Source organism: Alligator sinensis, unplaced genomic scaffold, assembly GCF_000455745.1.
Source record: "Alligator sinensis unplaced genomic scaffold, ASM45574v1 scaffold108_1, whole genome shotgun sequence".
In the NCBI taxonomy this organism is placed as follows: Eukaryota; Metazoa; Chordata; order Crocodylia; family Alligatoridae; genus Alligator; species Alligator sinensis.
In genome coordinates, this window is record NW_005842110.1 from 1552896 (window position 1) to 1577167 (window position 24272).

General features: G+C 43.6%; 1 protein-coding gene across 1 annotated transcript in view; it reads right to left on the minus strand.

The window, feature by feature from the left end:
- The window catches only part of LTK (leukocyte receptor tyrosine kinase), a 181756-nt gene that overhangs the window by 154172 nt on the left and 3312 nt on the right, over nt 1-24272 (minus strand). The gene's annotated exons all lie outside the window — the stretch shown is intronic.

The following is a 24272-nucleotide window of genomic DNA, read 5'->3' on the forward strand; positions in this document are numbered from 1 at the left end:
TCACTAGAAGAACCGAACTTGTTAGGCCCTCAGAGAATCAACAATAGGGGAACACAACTTAGTAAAAACAGAACGGAATACTACAGGGAAAGTTCCTGATATATATTTTTGTGCCATAAAGCAAGCAGCCATCAAGAGAGGTCTATTAACAATCCTGAGAAAGCAAGCAGTGATCATCAGCAGCAGCTCAAAATTAAGATGCGTAGACAGTAAGACTGGGCATGTTTATGAACTGGCATATCATCCATGTTAATGCCATGGGATCCTGTAGAACTGCACAGGTTGCAGAAGATTTCAAGAACCTGAAATAGACCTGAAGGCTCAAGGTATCTTTTCAGAGATCATTTCAGTCCAACAAATCTAAAAAGGCAGAAAATACAGGTTGGGGGCAGAAAATACAGTAACAACGGAGTAGTCCAGTGAACATGTGGATGCGCCCTGTGACAAGGTATTTAGCAGAATTTGCAATTTTGTTGAGTAACACTAAAAGAAGATAATCCTGAAGAGGTAAATGTAGTATAAACTCAACCACTGTGTCCTGACAAAAATGGGAGGGAGAGGGAGATAGAAAAGAAGACATTTTGTATTTGCTTATATACCATAGGTAGGCATGCAGGTAACAAACAAGAGGAATCAGAAATTCTCAAAAATGAGAAAATGGAATCTAATAGCCATTTATGAGACTTGGTGGGATTATTTGCATGAAAGAATGTTATAAAAATACTCATCGTAACTCATTTAGGAAGAATTTTTCCTTTTTTGTGTCATTGCTACTTCACAGTAGTGTCGGAAAGGACCTGTGTGGCACCACGACTACGCAGTAACGGCAGTTACTATGCAGTCATTTAGTACCTGCTTAAGCAAGTATTAAATGACTATGCAGTAACAACTGCACAGTCTGGCACATATGTAAACGCTCCCTGTGACAAGGTATTTAGCAGAATTTGCAAATTTATTGGAATTTGACAGGGCTGTGCTATGAACACTTCTGCTGTGGTCTTGAACTTGTGACTTCTGGACTGTTGACCAGATGCCTTAGATCGTACCAGCTCACACTTAGCAAGAATGAAATGGATAAAGAGCTGTGTGGAGAGGACTGACATCCTACGTTAAAGATAGTATTACTTTTTAAAATTATTGACAACTCATAACTGGGATTTGAATGCACATGGATCTACTTGCTAACTAACAGGAGGGGTACTACTGGGTATCTGTTACAGACCTCAAAATAGAAGGCAAAGGATGAAGTTACTCCTTAAGCATTCATCTGTAAAGTGTAGATAGGAAAAAGTGTGTTATGAGAAACTTCAGTTTGGCGATCTACACTGAAGATTCCATGTCACCGTCAGTAAGTCTTCATTAGAGTTTCTAAAAATCACAGGGTTTGGGTTTTTTTTAAATAAAAAATATTGCCCCTGACATGAAGTACGTATTTTGGACCTTAAATATGACCAACAAATATGAATTAATCACTGGGCTGCAAGTTGGTGATTGCCTACTGACTTCATGTCATGTTGTGATTGCACCTAATATAAAAAACAAAACAAAACAGTGCCAACTGGTAACTTTTCCCTCTCTCTCTCACTCTCTCTCTCTCTCTCTCTCACTCTCAATGCTTCAAACAGTAGAATTTTCCAAAGCTGAGGAACAGTATGAGCAAAAATGAGTGGAAGAAAAGTGAGAGCTCTTGGGGAAAAAAGCTATAAAGCTATGACCTGACATGGCTTTATAGTTATGATATATGTATTTCATGGAAACTGAAAAATACATATAAGGAAACTGAAATTCTTCAGGGATAAGAACAAGAAAGAATACTTTAAGTGGGCTAAGAAGAAAACAATCCTAACAATGTTATAGGATCAATACTAGATCAAGTCCAGTCAAAGGTCCTTCAAGCCTAATGCCTTATAAGGCTAGTATGGTTAAGGCATACAAGGGAGTGATATGGCTGGCCTGGTACCATGTTCAGATGCTTGGCAGCCTAGCCCAAATGGCCATATAGTGATGTACAGCTGGAGCAACCTTTGGTATAAGCTCAGAGCAGGACTGAACTCATGCCTCCAGAGCCACAGCAAGACACATTAACAGTTCTGTCCCCTACCCAGTACTAGACAGAGATGGTAACATTCTTAACATGCCATTGGTGAGTCTGATGCTAGAATATTTTGTACTGTCTTTTGTTCTTAAAAAGCTGCTAAAATTGGAACATGTACAAAGAAAAACTTTCAAAACAACTTGAAGACTGGGAAGAAATGGCTTGTGGTGAGAGACAAAGAGCTTGATCTAATTGGATTAATCTAAAAAAACACCTGAGAGAAGGTTTGATTATGGTGCACAAGTATCTTCACAGGGAGCAGTCTTGTCTGTAAAAGCACACTGCATTTATTTATTGCTCATGTCGCAAAGCAATCTCATGTAGCACCTTGCTTTGTCAGCAATTGCATTTGTATATTCGAGTTTCCTCTGAAAGAGCTGTATATGTACGTATGTCTGCTTTATTTTTCTGTTTCTTTAAATGGAAAATAGCATTAATGCAAACGTGGTTGCTTCTTTGGGCTGGAGACCTTTGCATTGTACTGTAGTTTCCTGGCCTATATAATAAACAAATCTGATCCCTACAATTCATTTACTCTGCTGCAAACTTCATGCCTTGGTAGGCATTTTGAGTTAGATGTTCTTATTAACACAGAGATTTGAGCAAATTATCTCCTTACCTTTCACTGCTAAACCCATTTTCCACAATAACCTTGCTTTCACCTAGTTATCATCACACACACTGCAGATATTTCAGTTTCTAATTAATCTGTCAGCAGTTCAAATTCACCTGACTGCATCATATCTGTAATATAATGGTCAACAGTCTTGCTTTGCAGCTGGTTCCCTGCAAAGAGCATGGCTTTCCCAACTGATATTTTTGCATGGATCAGTGTGTACTTGAAATGTTTTCTGTCCTATTTCTGTACCTACTGCAACATATTGTAGATCTCCAGTGCCTTGTGACTTGCTACCTGCAGCAACATGGAGGATTTCATCCTCTCTGATGCTGAAAATCCTCTATCTTTTTTATTAGCACCTGTCTCCAGGAAAATATGGAAGTCCTGCAGATACCTGTTTTAAGCTCTGCCAAATTCCTTTCCAGACTGAGGAGTCCAGTGACTTGATTTGGTATGTTTCTGACAAAACCGAGTTATTTTATAACCCAAAGTATATGATGTGAAGAGATGTGTCACACAATAATGTTGTTAAGGGAATAAACTTTATTTCCTGGCAACAGTCATGTGATGGAGCAATAAAAGATTAACATTCTAAGTCACGTGTGACATGGGCCAGTATTCGGTAACTCCTGCGACTACTGTAAAGCCTTGACAGAAGGTGTAACAATTTTACCACATCACAAAATCAGGCAACTGATCACATGTGGAGAGGTCAATGGTAGGGAAAACATTAGAAGGGTTCATGAAAAAAGTTTTTGGAGAAATCTGAAGAAGAGTGAATACTTGGCAGATAAGAAAAGAGATGTTATTCCAAGAATAGGAAGCAGCACAGCATAAATCGTAAAGCAAACAGTGAGAGAAAACGATTAGGAATTAAGAAAAAGAGAGTAGAGAAAGGGTCAAGATTACATAGGATCCGGAAGGTGAAGATTAAAAATGTATATTTAAAGGGTTATAAAAATCGTAAGAATGTGAAAGGCTTCTATTGATGTGGTTTGATCTGTGGGAAGCTAACTTTAGCATGTATATTTTGGGTAGACTGCACTAGATAAAAGGGAAGCAAGTTTGTTGTTAACTCATGTTGCAAATCACTAAAATCTAACTGAGATTAATTCTGTCTTGTTATCATGACAGTGTGGATCTGGTGCAACTCCATGAAAGTCAATGATGTTACTTCAGATTTGCATTGCTCTGCTGTCCCAGGACCGACACTAATTATGAGAATAGAGGGTGAACTTTGCTTTAGTTACTGAATTCTTAGCAGTCAAGACACTAGCTTTATAAAAGAGAACAGGGTTTAATTCCAGGCACAAAAGCCTCTCGCTTCTTGAGCTAAATAAGTCTGTACCTGAATTACCAGCTGAAGAAGAGGATAAAAGTACTCCTTTTTTTACCTTTCTTTTTCCACTCTAAATTCTTTAGGGAAGAGAATTATCCTTTAGTCTCTACAGAGTCTTGAAGACATGGACCATGGTTTTGGTTAAGAGCTTCTACATATGATGGCCCTGATTCATATCACTTCATTAAGTGCATGAAGGGTACTTAGGTGTACTTTAGCCCCAAAGACATGGGAAATGTGAGTTCTGAACCACATCATTAAATCCAAGTGGATTTAAATCCAGCTCTCCCACTTCTCAAGATAGAGAACAGGCTGGATTGGGGCAGTCTCTGCTGCTCCCGCTGAAGTTGGGCCACTGGGCAGCTAAGAGTGCAAAAGTAGTCACGGAGCCAAAGGAGACCAAGTCAGAGGGAGCAAGCTGCCTCAGTAGACTAAGGGTTCCTACATGTACTGGTCTGGTGGAGTAGATGAGGGACTAGTCCTAGACTCTAGTTCTTGCTTTCAAGCCCTGTTTGTGCATTTTATATTGGATAGTTATTAAAAACAGAAATAATCCTGGGAAAAGGAACTCAAACATGGGACACTTCTCCCATAGAGGGTGTCCTAATCTCAAATTCTTGTTGACTCTTTTTCTCACCTCATGCATCTTCCACTCTTGACTGCTCAGGAGGACTGCACAAAAAGTGGGCACTACCACCACTATGGTGGATTCCCTAGCTTCACTACCACCACTATGCTGTGGATTCCCTAGCTTCAGAAGTGCAGTATGAGGCAGTCTGTGCACGTGACTTAAATTGTCAGTGAATGGAGATGTATACTGGATAGCTTGAGCGAGGCAGGGGTACACAGCTAGGTACAACAGCATTTCCTGTAGATTATCTCAAAGCAAGTCCAAGTTGTTTGAGTCACATACCACTCTTCATTTTCTGCACAGTGATTCTCAACCAGGGTGCTATGGCACCCCAGGGTGTCTTAAGATCTTTTCAAGTGTTCCACAGGATGCCACACAAACAAGATTTATACACATGATTCGTAAGATAAACCCAGAGATTTCAAATAGAAATCCAAGCTGTAGTCCTCCTGAGTTCTTTGCAACAGTAAAAACTGCTGTTATTCTTCTGTAGCCAAAAAATGAGTGAAAACTAAGAGCTGACATTTTCTGATGGATGCCTCAAGCCTATCCAGGGGTGCCTTGAGCCTAAGAAGGTTGGGAACCACTGACTTAAACCTGTCAATACGAATCACCCTTAAGTTTCTCTGAAGTTTCTCCAGTGGCTCTATGGGAGTACTAGATGTCTACCCATTTCATTTTGAATCTCCGTCCTGGGCCCTACGTTTAAAAGGTGAGCATTGGAGTGCCTACTTTTAGGCACATCCAGAGATCATCTGAATCCTGGTTTATTGTAATACAGTACTACTAACATTAAAAGAAGGTGGTCCATCAACATCAAAGCTGTGATCATTGATGGAGTGTGAGGATTCCAAGACAAAAAAATTATTGTTAAAATAACTCAGTCAACGTAAGTAATACAGCCCTTTCACTTGCCAACTGTGTTTGCTGAAAGACAGCTTTCTTACTGATTGAAAGAAGTTATAGAAACACATCTCACAGAAGCTCTCAGTTAAATCAGGAAACTTCTCTTGGCAAGGAAAGAGACTGGGAAAACAGCATGTTGGTTACCAGAACCAAAAGAAGAAGGACACATAGCATAAAGTGATGGAAAAAGAAAGAGCACTGCTTCATCAACAATCAGAAATAGGGCTGGAATTGGTTGACACATGTCACCAAAGAGCAGAAGCAGCTTATGACAAGTTTACATGTCACAGCACAGTGGCAGAAGGGTGCTGACCAAGAGGTCCTTTATTTTCTAATCCTGTCCCTGGATCCTTTCCACTCCTGTTAATAGCAGTCCAGTAGGGGTAGAATCCCTGCAGGAGTGCATACAGAAAATCTAGGATAAAATGTCAGCTATTGTTCAACTGCACCAGGACAAGGGGTGGGAAAAGGGAATAAGAAGTCACTGTCTTCCCTTTGTGTTCCTGAGACAGTAGCCAGTCCCAATTGGACGGATCTTAGCATCTGTCAAAGTATAAACTACCCAAAGACCATGGTGTAGCAGAGCAATGAGCTGAGCTCTGCATCCCTCCCTCAGCCCTGACTGCGGCCGCCCCATGGCATGGCAGGGAACTCAGGAACTGCTGGTTGCTGGGTGGGGAGAAAACTCAGCCCAGAGCAGATCCTAAGGAGGCCTGGGAAAACCCTGCACAAGTGCACTCACCTGAAGGTACGACAAAGAGACAGAGGGTGGAAAGGCCAGTCAATTGTTTACCTAGCATCTGGAAGGAAAAATAAAGGCAACTGTCTCCGACTGAAAGCAAGAGGCAAGAGGGAGTGGAGGCTCCCAGCTGCAATGCTCTCAGATGTGGTGAGAGGAGCAGATGGCCCCAGCCTTTTCTGTTATTATATATTTCTGTTACACTGGTGGATGTGGAGGGAGTGTAGGAGTGGTGGAGCTGCCCGCCAGCTGTCCTCTGTTTAAACACACAGGGAAACCAAACCAGCAAATCTGGCCAGCCCTTAAAGGAACAAACCCTAATTTAGATGGTGACTATGGTAAGTGATTAATTCTACCTGTGGGAGAATTACATGTAATAATGGTGAACTGCCTCCTATTACATGAATTAAACTTCCATCAAGTTGTGACAGGTAAGAACAACAAAAGGTGGCACCTATAGGACAATCCCGGTCAGGGTGGTAACCAGGCCTGGGCACCTACCCCTGATGTGCCCACACATGGACTGGACAGGAAGGAAAGTTTAAGATCTAACTCAGCATCTGTCTACGAAATCTCCCCAACTCCCACATTCAGATTTATGCAGAGGATCATACAGGGAATAACTCTAACTTAGAAACAATTGGAAAACTGGACTGTACCAGTGCTGACCTGATTCAATCCAAAATGCGCCATTTCCCTGTCTGATTGAGAGGCATGCTTCAGTCTCTGAGTTTCATGCTGTAAATGCGCAAATCACATAAAACCCTTAACACCAGCGTGAAATCAGCACAAGAGCATCAAAGAGCAAGGAACACAGAATAAGTGTCTGCAAGGAACAAAGACTCTTGGAAAATTTTCCTTCTCCCTTTCAGACCATGGCTGAATTGATTAGCCCTTAAAGAATGAGATGATACCAACAAAGAAGACTATTAGAAAGAACCCTTCCCACCAGTTCTGAGCTGCTCTGTCACAGGCTCTAGAAAATGCTGCTGCCAACTGACTGTTTTTTTACTGGATTTACGTTATAAGTGCCTACAGGATATAAAAAGAGAGATACCAAAACACACAGATTTCTTGCAGCTCAACCCCATCCTTTCTATTTTTGTTTGCCTCTGGGAAGAAGCAATCTTTTACTAGAGTATGACACTGCAAGGCATGGTACACAGTGGCTGCTGGACTCCAAATCCATTCCACTGCTGATTGATAGTTAGAGACCACATGAGAGATGGCACATCACATTATCATTCCCCACAAAATGCAGTCCCTTGTTGAAATCCATTATTGTAGGTCCAGAAAAGTGTCCCATTACAGAAAAAAAATCTTCAGCCACCACTATACTGTGCGGCTGGAGATTTTAAGAGGGGAGTGATTTCCATGTTAAAAAAAAAATCATTGGTATATATGAAGCAAGGAATCACCTTGTCAATGCACCGGCCAGTGTTTGTTGGGGTAAACATGTGGTGCTAGGGAGAAGGCTGGCATATCTTGTTTCCATCATGACACTAGGGGAAAGCACAGACAAAACAGTGATTAACTCATGGCCTGAACCTTATTCTGCTCTGGGTGCCTCAAATTTGTGTTTAAACTCCCACAGTTTTAACTACCCACACTTGGGAGATGGACACAAACATGGGAAGATCTAGAATTTTGAAGAGGGGGGTGCATAAGGTGAGGTGTATCATCATATATAGAAACAATACATTTTTCTCCAGTTAAAATTAAATTAGAAGCTTTAATAATATGCCAGGGACCTAGGGCTATATTATTCAATTTAAGATTGAAGCACAAATACATATAACTTCATTAGAATGAGTTACAAACACTCTGCAGGCATGAACAATGCATGCCCCCGGTGGCTGGGGGGGATGGCAGCGCTGGGTGGGGGGGGGAGGAGCACCAACCTATGGCAGGGGGTCAGGCTAGATGATCTGTTCAGGTCCCTCCTTACCCTAGCTACTATGAAACTATGACCAGCGGTCAGCAACTGCCCACAGATTCATAGATTCATAGATTGTAGAGTCAGAAGGGACCACAATGGATCATCGTGTCCGGCCCCCTGCCCCTGGCAGGAAAGAGGACTGAAGTCAGATGACCCCAGCCAGGTGACTATCTAGCCTCTTCTTGAAGACCACCAAGCTAAGCAATAGCACCACCTCTCTTGGAAGCCCATTCCAGATTCTGGCCACCCTTACTGTGAAAAATTTCTTCCTAATATCTAACTTAAATCCACTCTCAACTAGTTTACACCCGTTATTCCTAGTCACTTCCTGGGGCGCCCTAGTAAACAGCGCGTCCCCTATCCCCCGTTGACCTCCCCTAATAAATTTATAGGCGGCCACAAGATCACCCCTCAGCTGTCTCTTGTGAAGGCTGAAGAGATTAAGCTCTCTCAACCTCCCCCCGTAGGGTCTATCACAAAGGCCACTAATCATATGAGTGGCCCTCCTCTGGACCCTCTCCAGATTCTCCGCGTCCCTCTTTGCCGCTGGCAGTGTCGGTCAGCAATCGCCTGCAGACGCCACTGGCAGTGTCAGCGGTGGGGGTGGGGAATGGCGAGCGGCGACCACCCGCAGGCACCGCTGACAGTGTCAGCAGCGCCTTTTCATAGGGCGTGCACTGCCACGCTCAAAGAATGCACATGCACCCACATGCACCCCCTAAGGTCACCAATGTCTGCAGGGTTGTGAAATAGGAGCGTCATTACCAGGAGCAGCTAACAGACAGCAGCATTGCAGAACAAAGGATAGCTTGGTTGGTGGAAGATTCAAGACCATTAAAAAGGAGAGGCTTGTTAACAGCTGTGGAATGAAAAGTTTAGAAGGGATCCAGTAAGATTATAATGAGCCATGAAGTCAATCAACTCCCTCAGCACTGCCTGACTAGAAATGCTCCTGCCACTGCCAGGCAGTTGGTTTTAAACTTTGAGTGGATCAGGAATCAAAGCAGGGTACAAGTGTACCAGTGCTCCCCCCACCCTCCCTGGATACATCCCTGGACATGAACTGTGTGAGCAATCAAGGTTTCCTTGTCATACTGGCTCCATTATATCCAGGGAACCTGTCTAAGTCAAAACGCCTGTGCTTTTAAAATCATATTTGGACTTTGGCTGTTCATCCACAGTTGGATTTTACCCTTTCAATTATAAATAATCTGCAACTGGGGCTGCAATTAACAGATTAACTCTGCAAAAAATTCGAGTCCATATTTTAAAAGCACAGTGCCTGTAGATAAGATTGTCAAAAGCCCCCATTCTTCTTCCTTTGGTACTCCCCAGTCCTTCCCAGGATAGTGGAGGCTCAAACAATGCAAAAAACTTCATGTTGGTATCTTGTCAGTACCGACCATGGCCCTCAGTGAGACCAATGCTTTCTTACAGCAGCACATTACAAATTACTGCTGTCTCCATTCCAGTTCCATCAAACAGCGTGAACTATCCTATGTCAGGTGAGAGTCAAGCATTTTGTTAAATGCTCATCACTGCAATAGTCAAGCATTTAGTTCAGCATTTAAAAAGGGCAATGCAATACTTATCTAACTTGGTCCATGGACAAGAGAGATTGTTACCACTGGAAGGAGGCAGGCTGTTTTATGAAAAAGGATATTTGAGAGTTTGCAGCTTCCTCTGTGTAACAACAGCCCTTGCGCCAAAAGGTACAGCTTGAATTTTGCTGCAGAAGATGAGACCTTGGCTCAGCCTGTACTCTTCTAAGAGGGAATGCCATAGCCAAGAACTCTCATTATAAATGCACCTGAGGAATTTACCCTGGACTCTGGCAGTCATAGTATCCCTGCATATTGGTGTATCTTGTGGGGGCTGGGCAGACACTGGTAGATGGAGGAAATTGCGCCCTTGTCCTGGACCTCTTGACAGATCAAGACTAGGAATTTAAAGGAAAGCTGAAATTTGATGGAAAGTCAACGTGGATCTTAGAGCACTAGTGCCTCCCTGTCAGGAGGCAAGCTGTAGTATGCTGGTCCCAATGAAATAGGGGCCAAGCCAGTGCTGGTAAGGGGGAATCCCAGTTTCTTTGCCATCACTGTGATCTTCCTCAGAGTAATTCCTCGTCAATCCCAAGGGAGCATCTATCACCACAGTCTTACTCGCAGCACTAGCTGGAAATCCCACTGTCAGCTTCTGCAGAGAAATGCCTTCAACATTGCCAGACAAAACTCCAGCGCTGTGCATACCAGTGCCAGCTGAGACTCCCAACGCAGGCTTCCTAACAGCTGTGTCTGTCAATGCCAGCTGGATTCCAGTGCAGTAAAATAATCAAACAAGCACTCAGAGGAGACTAAGAAATTGGAATGCAAAGCTGAACAACATTTCCAGCAGGGGGTTTAACAATTTGACAGCCAAGATTTCAACTTTTCTCTTGCATCATGGCCAGGCGCCATGCTGGCATAAGCAGCGTTTGCCTCCAACCATTCACGCACTGAGCAGTTTGTACCTTCTTCTTTTTCTTTTTAAATACTTTTGTTTTTCTTTATGCTGCCAAGAATCTGGGCTTAAAATTTAAAGGCACGAAGGCACTATTGCTCTGACTTCTTTTAAAGTTCCAGCCAGCTCTGACTTGAGAGAAGTAAAAGGGGAAGAGGCATAAGGAGAAGTAAAAAGGGAAGAGGCATAAGGATCTCCCAATCTAAGGATGCCCAAAAGTACATAAGAGCATAAAGTTAAGCTTAACTTACTAGAGACTTGCTTGTTCCATCATACACATTTCAAATCACAAAGGACAGCAGAGGACAACAAAGCTAGATGCAACCACTAGAAAGTAGGGGATTTGAGAAAGCAGGAGAGGTCTGTTCTGCAGACAGAGGTGAAGCAAGTTCAGACAAAAGGCTCCAAAGACTCTCAAAATGAATTCACTGCAGAATGATGGTGATTCCCAGTTGTTGGCTTGACCAGAGCAGGGAGTTTCCTCAATTGCTCTGAAAAACATTTGCCTCTTTTATACGACATTCAGTAGTCTGTTTTTACCTACAAAGCCAACCCTAGCAGTTTTCACTGCGTCCTTGCTTTTCCTGCTATTAAAGCTGTGTAAATCCCTGTGCGTCCAGACAAAACCATGCCCTGAAGATTAATGTAATATCATAAATGGCAGTTAGGCAGAACTGGCAGGACGTATGGCATGTTACCACTGAGGCGAGTGAAGATGTCACGATTGCTACTGTCTGCTATCCAGAAGGCACAGCATGCCATGGAGCATGTGAGAAGGCAGCAACAGAAACCCGTGGCTATGTGAAGGGACAAAGAGCTGTTTTTAACCTCTCCACAGGTGTTGTCATTAAAATGTGTTTGAAAGCCTATCTCAGTAACAGAGTATTCATGGGAAAATAAAAATGACAGATACATATTTTCAAAAGCAAATAGCCAAACATCTGTTTAAACTTGGAGTTCAGGGAACTGGGTTCCTATTGTTCCAAATGGTGTATACCATAATGAGGATGATGTACATTATATATCTGTCAGAAGATCAAAAAGTGCTTTGCAAATGTAATGATTTAGGGTTCACAACACCCCTGTGAGGTAGATGACCTTGTCCCTATTTTAGAGATGGGAAAGCTGAGGTACTGAGGCTGAAAGACTTGCTCCCAGTCACAAAAGAAGCCAAAGGCAGACCTGGGAACCAAATCCCAGAATCCTGATTCCTGTTCCTACATTATAGACAGTAGGTGTGTCCATACATACATTTAATGCAAAGCAATAAACTCCAGAGCAGTTTGAGCTGGAATAAACTACTCCTGGGTACAATGTTTACAGGTGCACCTGGGACAGCAGCAATCTGAACTGTAATAGATTAGGTTCAGGCTGGCAGGGGGCACAGGGGGTCAGCCCCAGGCTCTGGATGGCAGCGTTGGGTAGCAGAGGGGCAGGCTGGGGCACAAGGGTGCTGAAAATGTAGACTTATGTGGCCAGGCAGCAGGCAGGAGTCTGACTCCTGGCTGGCTGGACTGACTGTGTGCATTTATGCCTGTGGTCAGCATCCACATGTGTGTTTAATTGAAGGAAATTACCCTGGCATAAGATAGTACTGTCCTCAATAGTACCATCTTACGCCAGCATAAATTAGTTTACTGAGGCCTAATGCTGTCACACATGTGAACAGTGACACGTTACTACGCAGCTAATTAGTCTACTTCGCAGTAAAGTGCATGTGTAGACACAGCCAGTAAGTAGTTCTGACTTCCATTTTACTTGGCCTTGTTGTAGATAATACTAGCAAGGAAAGGCTGATATTAAAGTCTTCCCCGTACATGCTTTGTGGAATACTTTCAGATTAGTAAAACTGCAAGAATTAAACATTTCCAGACTGCCAGTTCCCAGATTCTAGCTGGACTCCTACAATATTTGATGTTTTTCTTAAAGGTCCAGTTCCTGGAGTCATGTAATTTCATGACAGTCACACCCTGCATTTTTAAATGAAGGACTGGGGCCTGCCAAAGCTGCTTTCCCATGGCTCTTTATGCTACCATTTGCATTCTGCAGAGCTCAACAACTAACCAAGGTAAGTTCTGTTCTCTGCTTCTAGTCAACTTCACTTCTTGGTTCTGATGTGTTTGTATGTCCAGTAGCTGAGAGGAATATTTAAAGTATTTTTATGTAGTTAACATATTTACAAAAAAAGAAAAAAAAATCCAAACCCACAAACTTGACAGCATTTCTCTGTACACTACAGTCTACAAAACACTTTGTTTACCAAACCTAAGCCTAGGCTCTAAAAATATTCGGTTGTCTCTCTGATACAAGATAAATCTAATCCTGCCATGTGTTTCGTAAGAACAGCATCAATCCAGTTCCCAGCTGCCTCAACACATCTTCACTTAGCAGCCTGTCCATGGCTTGAGTCAAAGCCTAAAGCAGCTGCCTATCTCAGCCAATATCCCTTTCCTTAGGGCTCTATGAGGTAGGGTACATTTGCTGTTTCTCTGTATTGATTTAAAAACTAAAGCCAATTATAAAGGTAGGGGCAAAAATCCAGAATTATCTGTCCACTGAAGTTAATGGGAGTCTTGCTGTTGACTTCTATGGAAGCAAGTTTTATTTTTGGGGGGGGGGTTAATATTCTTGATGACATAACTGATTGTGGGAAATTAGCGCACCTGTCAGCAAGTTCTGTATTTGGAATGTGTTTCCCCAAAATGGGATGGAAGAGAAAGGAGAAATCATTAGCTGATTAAACAGTGGAAGAATTTGTTCCTGAAAAAGAACTGCGCCTCTTCCTCATACTACTGCCAGGATTTTGATGAATGTGAATATACATATATACATTATACATATATATGTATATACATAGATTTTTTTTGCTTTCATGTTCATAGCCTTTTAGATGTCAGAGCTCTATATAAAATCATGTAACAGGGACCCTTCCCCATTACTAAGAAGAGGGAGCAAACTTGCACCTTGTTACAGACCTGAATCAGAAGTCACAAATTTCACTACAGAGACTACTCATGGGGAATTTCTGGTTGGAACCACAAGATAGTCTTGGAAATCCCATAAGGAAGCCTATATTAAAGACATGTCCAACCATTTGTGCAGACTCCAGAGGTTTTAAGTAGTTCCAGTAAATGACCAAGAAGTATCTGAATGCTTGAGAGCTTAACTACACCTTGGCTGAACTTTAAACTTCATGTTTACTCACCACCAGTCTCATGAGCCCTCAGAAATAAAATGAAAAGTCTTCAATTCTACATTTTAAGCTCTGCATTATCTGATATAAAATGTCCTACAATGTAGTTGGAAATGGCAAGCACTGGAAGCCTCATTTCTTTTCTTGTTTCTCCTGCTCAGTTCTCTATGACAGTCACAAAATAGTACTGTCCCTTCAATAATTAACTATAATTAATAATTAACATTATCTAGCAGTAATGGACGTAATGCATAGGGCAAATGCACTGAAACAGAAATAAATGTGACTCCTACTGAGGATTAAAAACCAGCATCTAACTAAAGTTGTCCTAAAAATGTTACTTAAAATCAATATTTGGTTAATTTTACAACAGGTGGTTGCTGGTACAGTCACAAATGATTGTGAAATCAGTGTAGGTGATGTAGTAAGGTGGATGGAACCTATAATAATCATTTTAGCACAAATTCTACTAACATAAATGACTTGGTGGTCCATAGGCTGCTGTGGGTAGGTGGGTAGGCCACCTGATTGGAGGGGTCCAGACTGGAGGGTTATGGGGCCCAGTGTGGGGCTGCAGACATTAAGAGCTGAAATGCCATCTGTGAGGCATGGGCTGTGGTGTAGGGGAGGTTTGGAGCTGCAGGTAGCGCCCGCTGGCATCAGGGCTGGGAATGGGCAGCCTCCTGCCTAATTAACACCATCATTTTGTATCAAGGTATGGCAAATGAGAGAGGTGGGTGGTTAGCCCTGAAACAGGTGGGCGGGCCAACATTTAACTGGCTGCAGGAACACCCCCTGATACAGCTACTGAGGTTGCTGATCAGTCAATATATTGTTGATAACTAGAAACATTTTCCTTATTCTTACGGCCCCTCTACATGTGCAGGTAAAGGTGTTGTAGGATCTAATGCATGATGCACACAATCACGCCTTCTTCCCTGGCAGGAGCATGATTGTGGGATCGCACAATAGATCCCATCATACCACTTTATTGCTGGTGCAGGAGGAGCCTGGGATCAGGATCCCCCTGCAACAGCAAGAAGCAAGCTCCTGCAGTTGGGAGTCTCCTAAACTGAGGGGGATCCCAGTCATGGGCACGTCCCATGCATCCCCATAGCTGGGAGATGCAGCTGCTGCAATCTCCCAGCCCTGGAGGTACATGGAGTACCCCTACAGCTGGGAGATCACAGCTGCTGTAGTCTTGCAGTCCCAGGACATTTCAGGCACCTTTGGCTAGGAGACTGTAGTAGATGTAATCTCTCAGCCATGGGGGCACCCCATGCACCCCTGCAGCTGGGAGATTGTAGTGTAACCCATGGCTGCCAAGACCCAGCATCTGCAGGTGTGGGACCCTGGGTCCTAGCAATGTGGGGCCCTGCTGGGTCCCTACAATGTGGAGCTTGATGCAGGGCCTAGTCCACAACTGCTGGGTGCTGCTGGGGCTGAGATTTCCCTTGGTGGCAAGATTCCCAGCCCCAGCTGGGCATGGTTCACCCCTGCAGTTGGAAGCCCAGTCAGATGATATAGCTCCCATCCGCAGGGGAGACCCTGCGACATGGGCAAATTAAACCTGGATAGCAATCAGCTCTAAAGTTAGCACACATTTTCAAGGTTTAACTTTAGAGCTGGCGGGATCTTTTTATATTGTGATAGGTGTGCAGGCCGGGCGCGCCCCGAGCCCTTTTTCGCGCTGCACGCGGGCTGTGGCCAGCAGCCCGGGCACGCGGGGGCGGAGAGGGGTGGCTTTCGCTCTGGAATTAGGCACGGACACGTATCGGTAGTTTAAAAGATTGTTTACTTACACCGAGATGGCAGTGGTGTAGGCTGGAAAGCTTGTTTCAGTTGCAGTTACAGAGAAGAAAAAGGAAAGAGGCGGACAAGAGTTCTAGACTCGTGAACTCTAGCCCAATCCGGCTGAAGGCTCTGAACACGCGAGCCCGTCGCGTCAGCTGAAGAAAGTACTCGTCCGGAAGAGCTCTGAACCAACTCACACGAAGTTTGCTAGGCTCCGTGGGTCCAGTTCTTTTGAGCGCAGGTGGGGTACGTCTAGGAATTCTATCGGCGACGGGGAGAGGCTAGAGATTGATCAGATCTCCGTAGCCTGCTTCAAATGCACTGGGTCCGTGAGGATCCGCAGCGCTTAGAGATCTTCACACAGCATGAAGTCTCCTCCTCCCTTGTTCGTGGAGTCCTCCAACTTGGGCGGAAACCACTCAAGCCTCTTATATGGCTAGCAAGCCAATCACTAGCCGCCACGTGTGAATAATTTAGAACTGGCCAATAATGGGACCCAAATCTACATACAAATGGCGGGAACTCTTTGCAACGAGCATTTCTGTGCTGCAACAAAGAAATGCACCCTGCAAAGAAAGCTTCAAATAGGCGGGAAATTCTCCCTTGCACCGGGATTCTCTTTTGCAGCAGAAAACTCCACCGTGCAAGGAAGCTTGCAATTTAGCGGGGACAATTTAGCAGTGCCGAAGCACACACAAATAAAAATCACACCTTTTGGGTTGTGACAATAGGTACTTTGCATGTGTACCTGGTCTCAGTTAATTGTGCAGTTAACCACTAAATTGTGCAATACCTGGAATGTGTAAGAGGGGGCCCTAGAGACAAAATATAAGAAATGTTTTAGTTCTTTTTCATTAAGGTTTACTGCATATTTTTCCAGGTCCCAAGACTAGTGACAGAAGTGGATTCCATTACAGGAAAAAATTGCACAGAAAATTTGTTTTCAACATTCTCTTGGAAAACAGGAACAGGACAGTGGAAAATCTATCCTCTATCCCACAAGCAAAGAAAATAAGCAGTACATTAAAAAAGAAAATAGTTTGCTAAGAATAAGGGAAGATGGGATAGAAAGGTTAAGTGTGTGTGTGTGATCAAAGGAACTGAATTAATTATAGCTGTGCAGGGTACTCAAGAGCTGAATTTTTATTGCACTTAAACATTTTAAATCCACCTAAATAGCCAGGATGCCAGCCCCCTGATTGGATTAAAGAAACAAAGTGTATCTTGCAAAGATGACTTTTCACTCAATTTCAGGATACAAAAAAAAAGGCGCTAAGCATGGAGGCAGGGGAGTGAGGATCAATCAAATATCCTCTATCTGTCTCTACTAGTGGAGAATTGGTAGGGCCTCTCGTTGGAGATGTGAAGGGTTTGTTCTTTTGCTTGGTTTTTTGTTGTTGTTGTTTTTGTTTGTTTGTTTGTTTGTTTTTAGGTAAAATGGCAAACATTTCAGAAATATCACACTTGGAAAAATGAGAACTCATGTGTGGAAGAGTCTTCCACCACTTTTTGGTCACTCGTTAGTTAAAAGTTGGCTAGGTAAGTTTGAAATGCTTCTGCTAATCTTGGTTCTTTGCTGGTTTCTAATGGTCAAGATTATCTATCTTAAATTTGTGCGTCTTAAATTTTTCAGTTCACAATGAGGAAATTCATAACTGCTTGTCCAATTCACCCAGAAATGTAATGTCTGCCAAACATCTAATGGACTTTGAAGGAACAGACAGCATTGTGGACTTTAGGGAGTTTGGTTAGTATAAGGCATGCATTAGTAGGAGCACTGCAAGCAGATTGAGGGAAATAATTATTCCCCTCTGTTCTGTGCTGGTGATGCCATGCTTGGAGTACTGTGTTCAGTTTTGGGCCTCCCACTATAGAAAGGATGTTTGGAAAGAGTTTGGAAAGAGTCCAGCGGAGAGCAATGAAAACGGTTTGGGGGCTAGGGAATATGACTTATGAGGAGAGGCTGAGGGAACTGGGTTTATTTAGTCTGCAGAAGAGAAGACTGAGGGAGGATTTGATAGCAGCCTTTAACTACCTGAATGGGGGTTCCAAATCGGATGGAGCTAGACTGTTCTCAGTGATGACAGATGACAGAACAAGGAGCAATAGTCTCAAATTGCAGCAAGGGAGGTTTAAGTTGGATATTAGGAAAAACTTTCTAGGAGGGTGGTGAAGCACTGGAACAAGTTACCTAGACAGGTAGTGGAATCTCCATCCTTGGAGGTTTCTAAGGTCTGGCTTGACAAAGTCCTGGCTGAAATGATCTAGTTGGGGATGGTCCTGCTTTGAGCAGCGGGTTGGACTCCTGAGGTTCATTCCAACACTAATTTTCTATGATTTTTTGCAAACTTCAGAAAAAAAAAATTGAAAAAATCAGAATGGCCACTGATTTCTTAACATCCATGGCTGAACTAGTAATTGTCATGGGGTTAAGGGAAGCTTAGATCAGAGGTTTTAAATACTGTCCAGGTTTCTGTGGTGGTTATAAGCCACAATCATGCAGCACTTATAACGCATATAAAGTAAATCTCAAAGAATTTATAAACCATTAAAGTGTTCCTGTTGCGAATTACACACTTTAAATACATTACAAATGCAGAGATGTAGATTCTAACTCTACAAACCAGCAAGGTTTTATGCCATTTTGATACCCAAGCTTTGATATGCAAACAAAGGGAAGTCCCAGATAAGAAGTCGGTAAAGCTAAAGTGAAATTAGCATATATGTATTAAGTCAGCTAGGGGGAAAACTAAAGGATATCATTACATGAAAACAATAAAGTAACCTGCAAATACTGAAATTTTAGGAAATTAAAAACTGAGGTTAACACCAAGCACAATACAAAAAATGTCCAAAAGGATGGAAACACAAAATTAAGGTACGCAAACATTCTCAACAAAATCACGAGACAATCTCATGCTTACACAAGACTTCATTTTAAACAGTGACAATAAGAATTGTCTAACTATAATTCCCAACATGCTATACCTTTCTCAAGGTATGGATCTACACAACACTTGAAGCCCTTCAAAGGCTGAGCCATACAGACATACAGGTCCTCTGAAGCTTTCTAAAAGGGACTCTGAAGGAAAAAGGGGCTTCAGGTTACATATGAAGTGCAATAGGGGACTCCCAAATCCAGCATCCCATAGTGCTCAGCTCTCCCTTTCCCTGGGAGGAAAGCAGGGAAGTGCCCTCCTGTCTGATCCACCTCCACTTCTCCAGCATGCCCCCCATGGAACTGAGAGACTGTGAGCCCTGTGTGTCCTCACTCCCCTCCTGAACCCCCACCTCTCCAGCCTCCAATCCCCAAATACCTCTCCACATCTGGTCTCCCAGTTGCAGTGGGGGAGATGGCATGGGATCTCCAGTCTCCTGGTTCCAGCTGAGGCTCCCACCAGCCTTGAGTGGGGACAGCAAAGCAGTAGGCCTGGACAGACCAGGGGTTATACAGCCACACTCACAGTCTGCTCCAGTTCACTTCCCCCAGCTCTGATCTCACTTTCCTAATCTGGTCTCCTCTCTGTGCCATCAGTGCAAATTTTACCATTTCAACCTGACACCAAACTTTGGGGTAAAGCATCTACACCCGAGGACAGGATGGTGATCCAGGCCGACCTTGATAGGCTCAGAAAATGGGTGGACAAAAACCTGATGGCCTTCAACATCGAAAAATGCAAGGTAGTCCACCTTGGGAAGAAAAACCCACAGCAAGCTTATAGGCTCAGCAGTGCTACACTTGCTAGCACCATGGCTGAAAGGGACTTGGGGGTCATGATTGACCACAAGATTAATATGAGCCACCAATGTGATGTTGCAGCCAGCTAAGCGAGCAAAACTCTGGCTTGCATCCATAGATGCTTCTCTAGCAAATCCCAGGATGTCATCCTCCTGCTGTACTCGTCCTTGGTGAAGCTGCAGCTGGAGTACTGAATCCAATTCTGGGCTCCACAATTCTAAAAGGATGTGGAGAAGCTTGAGAGAGTCCAGAGGAGAGCCATGCGCATGATCAAAGGGCAGGAAAACAGGCCTTATGATGAGAGGCTGAGAGCTATTGGACTCTTCAGCCTGGAAAAGCACAAGCTCGGGGGGGGGACCTGGTGGCTGCCTATAAGTATATAAGGGGTGTGCATCAGGATCTCAGGGAATGCCTGTTCACCAGAGCGCCCCATGGAATGACAAGGTCAAACGGTCACAAACTCCTCCAAGACCGTTTCAGGCTGAACATAAGGAAGAACTTCTTTACTGTCCAAGCCCCCAAGGCCTGGAACGGACTCCCCCCAGATGTGGTGCAAGCACCTACTCTGGACTCTTTTAAGAGACAATTGGACATTATCTTGCTGGGATCCGGTGACCCCAGCTGTCTTCCTGCCCCTGGGGCAGGGGGCTGGAGTCGATGATCTTCCAAGGTGCCTTCCAGCCCTAATGTCTATGAAATCTATTAAATAATCTGTATGGTATGCAGAAGTAGGCAGTGTGTGTATAGAGTTGACATCTTAAACTCCACACACACTCATGCAGTCTCATTCCCTGTATCTTCATACACACACTGCGTGGTGGGAGGGTTCACATTACTCCCAAGGTGGTGGGGACGGGGCAAGGTGAAAGCCCACATGGCGTGCATCCCCTGTGGCATGCAACATGCCCAGTGTGCATCCTGGCTGGCATCTGCAACCAGTTCAATGTGCAGCCCCTGGCCATCTGAAGTTGGACAGTTCTGCCAAACATCATTCCCAGCTGAAATGCTACAGAATAAGGGATTTGAGTTACTGCCAACTTTATAGCTGTGATGCTCATAACAGATATGGATCTGTATGGAAAATGCACAACCTAAGTTGTGGAGGCTTCAAGAGGTACTTCAATCTGTATTTCCATATTTCCCCAATTTTTATAAATTGTAATTTTCTGATTTTTTTTCTTAATTCCAGTGTTTTTTTAACATGATCATTGACTAGCTGACCAACAGCTTTGCATCTGGATTTTTCAGTGAAGTTAGGGAAGCTATTGACAAAAATGTCTGTGAACAAGTTTCTTGTTTTTCCATTAGTTTTAGCCTAAAAAGCAAATATAGATTCATAACTCTACCTCCTTTACAGGGTCTTATTTAGCCTAAGAATTCTGTATAGAGCTAAAATCACCCTCTCTCTGTTATCCTAGTGTCTATTGTAGAGCTCCCTTCTCTGCCTACAGTTTATTGAATAACTAGCTCCACTTCTCTTTATTCTACATTAATCCAATTTCGTTTCTCTCTCTGTCAACCCACTGCTTAGTGTGGGTCTGATTACATACACTGTTAAGGTTGGGCTCTTCCACCAGCCCTGGTGATTCAGTGAGGCAAAATGCTCATTTTGGATTTCATGGAGCATGACTTCTATCTATCACCTGTTGGGGAGGTGCACTCCATTCTGGGTTCATCCATTTCACTAGTGACCAAAGAGTGTTCACCCATCTTTGTCTCTTTTGCAAAGGCTTCTGCTCCAGGGTTGAGAGTATGATGGACCCCTGTGCACAGGGTCTGAGGGAACAAAATAAAGCTGCACTCTCTCCCCTTGTGCACACATAAAAGATCCAGACAACAATTTGGCAGTCTGGTTCTTAACTGCCCTGCAGCCCGCACAGCTCTGCTATCAGACCTGTCACCTAATCCTCCTAATCCTCTGTCACCTACAGCCCCGCTGCCATACCTGCTGCCACTCATCTCTCATTAGGGCTCTCAAGCCTCTGCTTTCCCATTCAGGCCTGCTGTCATACCTGCCACCTGTCCCACTGAATGCATGGACTCCTTTCCATTTTCATTTCTAAGCCCAACAGGTTCCATCATGTGAACTGACAGGAAGCCTAAAGCTGCAACAATGTGGGATATGTTCCAGGAGGAGGGAAGGGTCAGGGAGAGGAACAAATAGAGGAAGAACAGGAGGGAGAACAATTTCCAGAGAAGTAACTGATACTCAGATACAGGAAAGGGCAATGAGCCTGATCTAATTAATTAATGAACTTATTTTTCTGCTCCGTTTGAAGCACTTGCACAAAAATCATGCCTGCTCCTACCACCAAATACCTTGAGCAATATTCAGCTGGGGTATATGTGTGTTACTTTGTTCACATCAACCTAGCCTTGACTTCCCTCTCCATTTATTTCTGATTCCAGGATGCCTGTCTGTCTTCCCACAGTGATGTTTCTCTCTCTCTTTTAATAAACATCTTTAAAAAAGTGCAAGTGGTCTGTGTTCCTATTCTTGTTTTCCTGAGGACCTGAAAGAGTTTTGCTGTGATCCAGCTTTGAGTTACAGAGACCAGCCGCTAATATAATTAATCTTAGGACAAGATCTTCTGCCCAAAATATTGTTTAAGGTTTTGTCCAAGGTGGAGCTCAGAGTGCACAATCGGAGATACAATCGGGCAAATAAGCCATTTTTTCAATTCACCAACATTAAAAAAAAAAAGGCTCACATTGACCTAACATGACCACTTTTAATAAGCGTCAGCAAACTACAAGCATCAGCAAAGTACAAAATTCATGCTAATTTGAACTGAACGGGGGGTATCAAACATTAGGCTCACAGGATGAAACCAGCTTCCAAAACGGTTTCCGGGGCTTCCAGAGAGGCTGGAGTCTGTCACTAAATTTCTCAACTATTGTGCCCCGCTGGGCATGTGCATGGGCAGCAGGGTGGGGCTGAGAACAACGGTACTAACTTCTGCTTACCATGCTGCCACTGTCGGATGCAGCCCATGAGGTTCCCTGAAGTCTGGAGGCAGCCAGGTAAGTTTGACCCCACCCCCCACTCTAACTAAATGTTTTGTCTAACCCAACACTAAACTCTTTCTTTTGGATCTGAGCACTCAAGGCTTTCAATTTCCAGCTTTCCTCCCACTCAATGCAAATCATTTGGCAAAACCAAGATAGATTCCCAAAATATTTCACTGTCACCAAACCTTCATTTTTTGCCAACAGTTTTGGCTGACAAATCTCACCCACACACAGCACGTAATGCATACCAGTATACACACACTGTATAACTCTGCTCATGTACAAACAACTCAGATCTCTGCACTTTCATACAGATGCAGGATGCAGTTAGGGTGTGTTGTTTGTTGTGCCATTGGACTGGGACATCATTTGCCTTGAATCTCCCAATTTCTAATTGAGTCCCAAGACCCATATGGTAGCAATGAAATGAAGAGAGGAGGACAGACAGATAGTCTTTACCTCCTGTAGTTATTGAGACAGCATATATCCTCAGTGAGAAGACAGTCTTTAAAGTAACAGTGCACATGACCTTTTACTTGTTCCATACTTCTTCCAGTCTTGACTTGCGTGATGTGCCCTTGGTGCATGAAACTGAATGAGAATTTCTTTCTACTCCTTCCCAAGTTTTTCCAAATAACAGATTTTCAGTCTAGGTCTAGCTAGCCTGACCTTTTCTACTGCATTTAGAAGCACCATAGCCTCCCCAGTATTTATGCCTAACAAGTCTATCCATTCCCACTTTAAGGGGTGCCCTTAATCTCCATCAACTCCCTGATTGCCAATTTTGTAGTAGTGCCTGGTACCAAGAACCTCAGGATGGGCACTGTACCTGCAGATATACTGTCTTCCTACAGCAAGAGAGCTTGGATCCTCCTCCTGCAGGGTGTTTTGCAGGATCCCTTGTTGGAGCTATCCTGGCCATAAATAAATGTTACAAAACTACTTCCCTATCTTTGTGAGGGGCAGCACAGAGACTACCATGACAGAGCTACTAAAAAGAAGCCTGTTCCATAATAAGCTAAAAGAGGAGGTGGCTCCTTTCCCCATTCCAGTCATAGCATATTTACCTTGGTTATAGATATCTGAACAATTTACCATGGAGCAAAAGAAGGTGGGGCTTTATCATGCATCAGTTGTTCCACAGTCACTGCCCAAGTGCACACTCTTACCCTGTAGGAAGTGCCCTCTCACTACACTGCTATGATTTGTCTTACACTTAGCAAAGGTCCACTCAAGCCGTTAATGCAGAGTAGCTGAGTATGGTAAAGACCTTCCACTTTTGAGCCAGTAGTAAATTGTTCCTATGTCCCTCTCTTTCCAAGGGAAGAAAAGAGATGCCTAAGCATCTAGTCTAGGGACAGACATTCAAAAAGCCTGAATTGATTCAATCTTTGCAGGTTAGTCTAACCTGCTAGGCTAAATCAGTTTTGTAACCAGACACACCGCTCAGAAAAGCAGGCACATGCCTACAGTGGCTCATGCCAGAAGCTGGGGGGCACTAGCGCAGCCCTCCCATCCCTTCCACAGCACTGAGCTGAGGTGGGGCCTGGCCAGACCCCAGCAGGATGCTTTGATTAGCCCAGCAGGGAATTGATAACAGTGTTTATCATCCCTAACTCAGTGTTTATTACACTATTAAGAAAACAACAGAGGGACATTATCAGCTACCTGTTGATTCTACCAGTTGATTCAGTACAGACTGTAGCCAGCATGTGGTCTGTTAGCTAATACACAGACACCTCCTCAGCAAGGTAGAGGGGAAAGGGG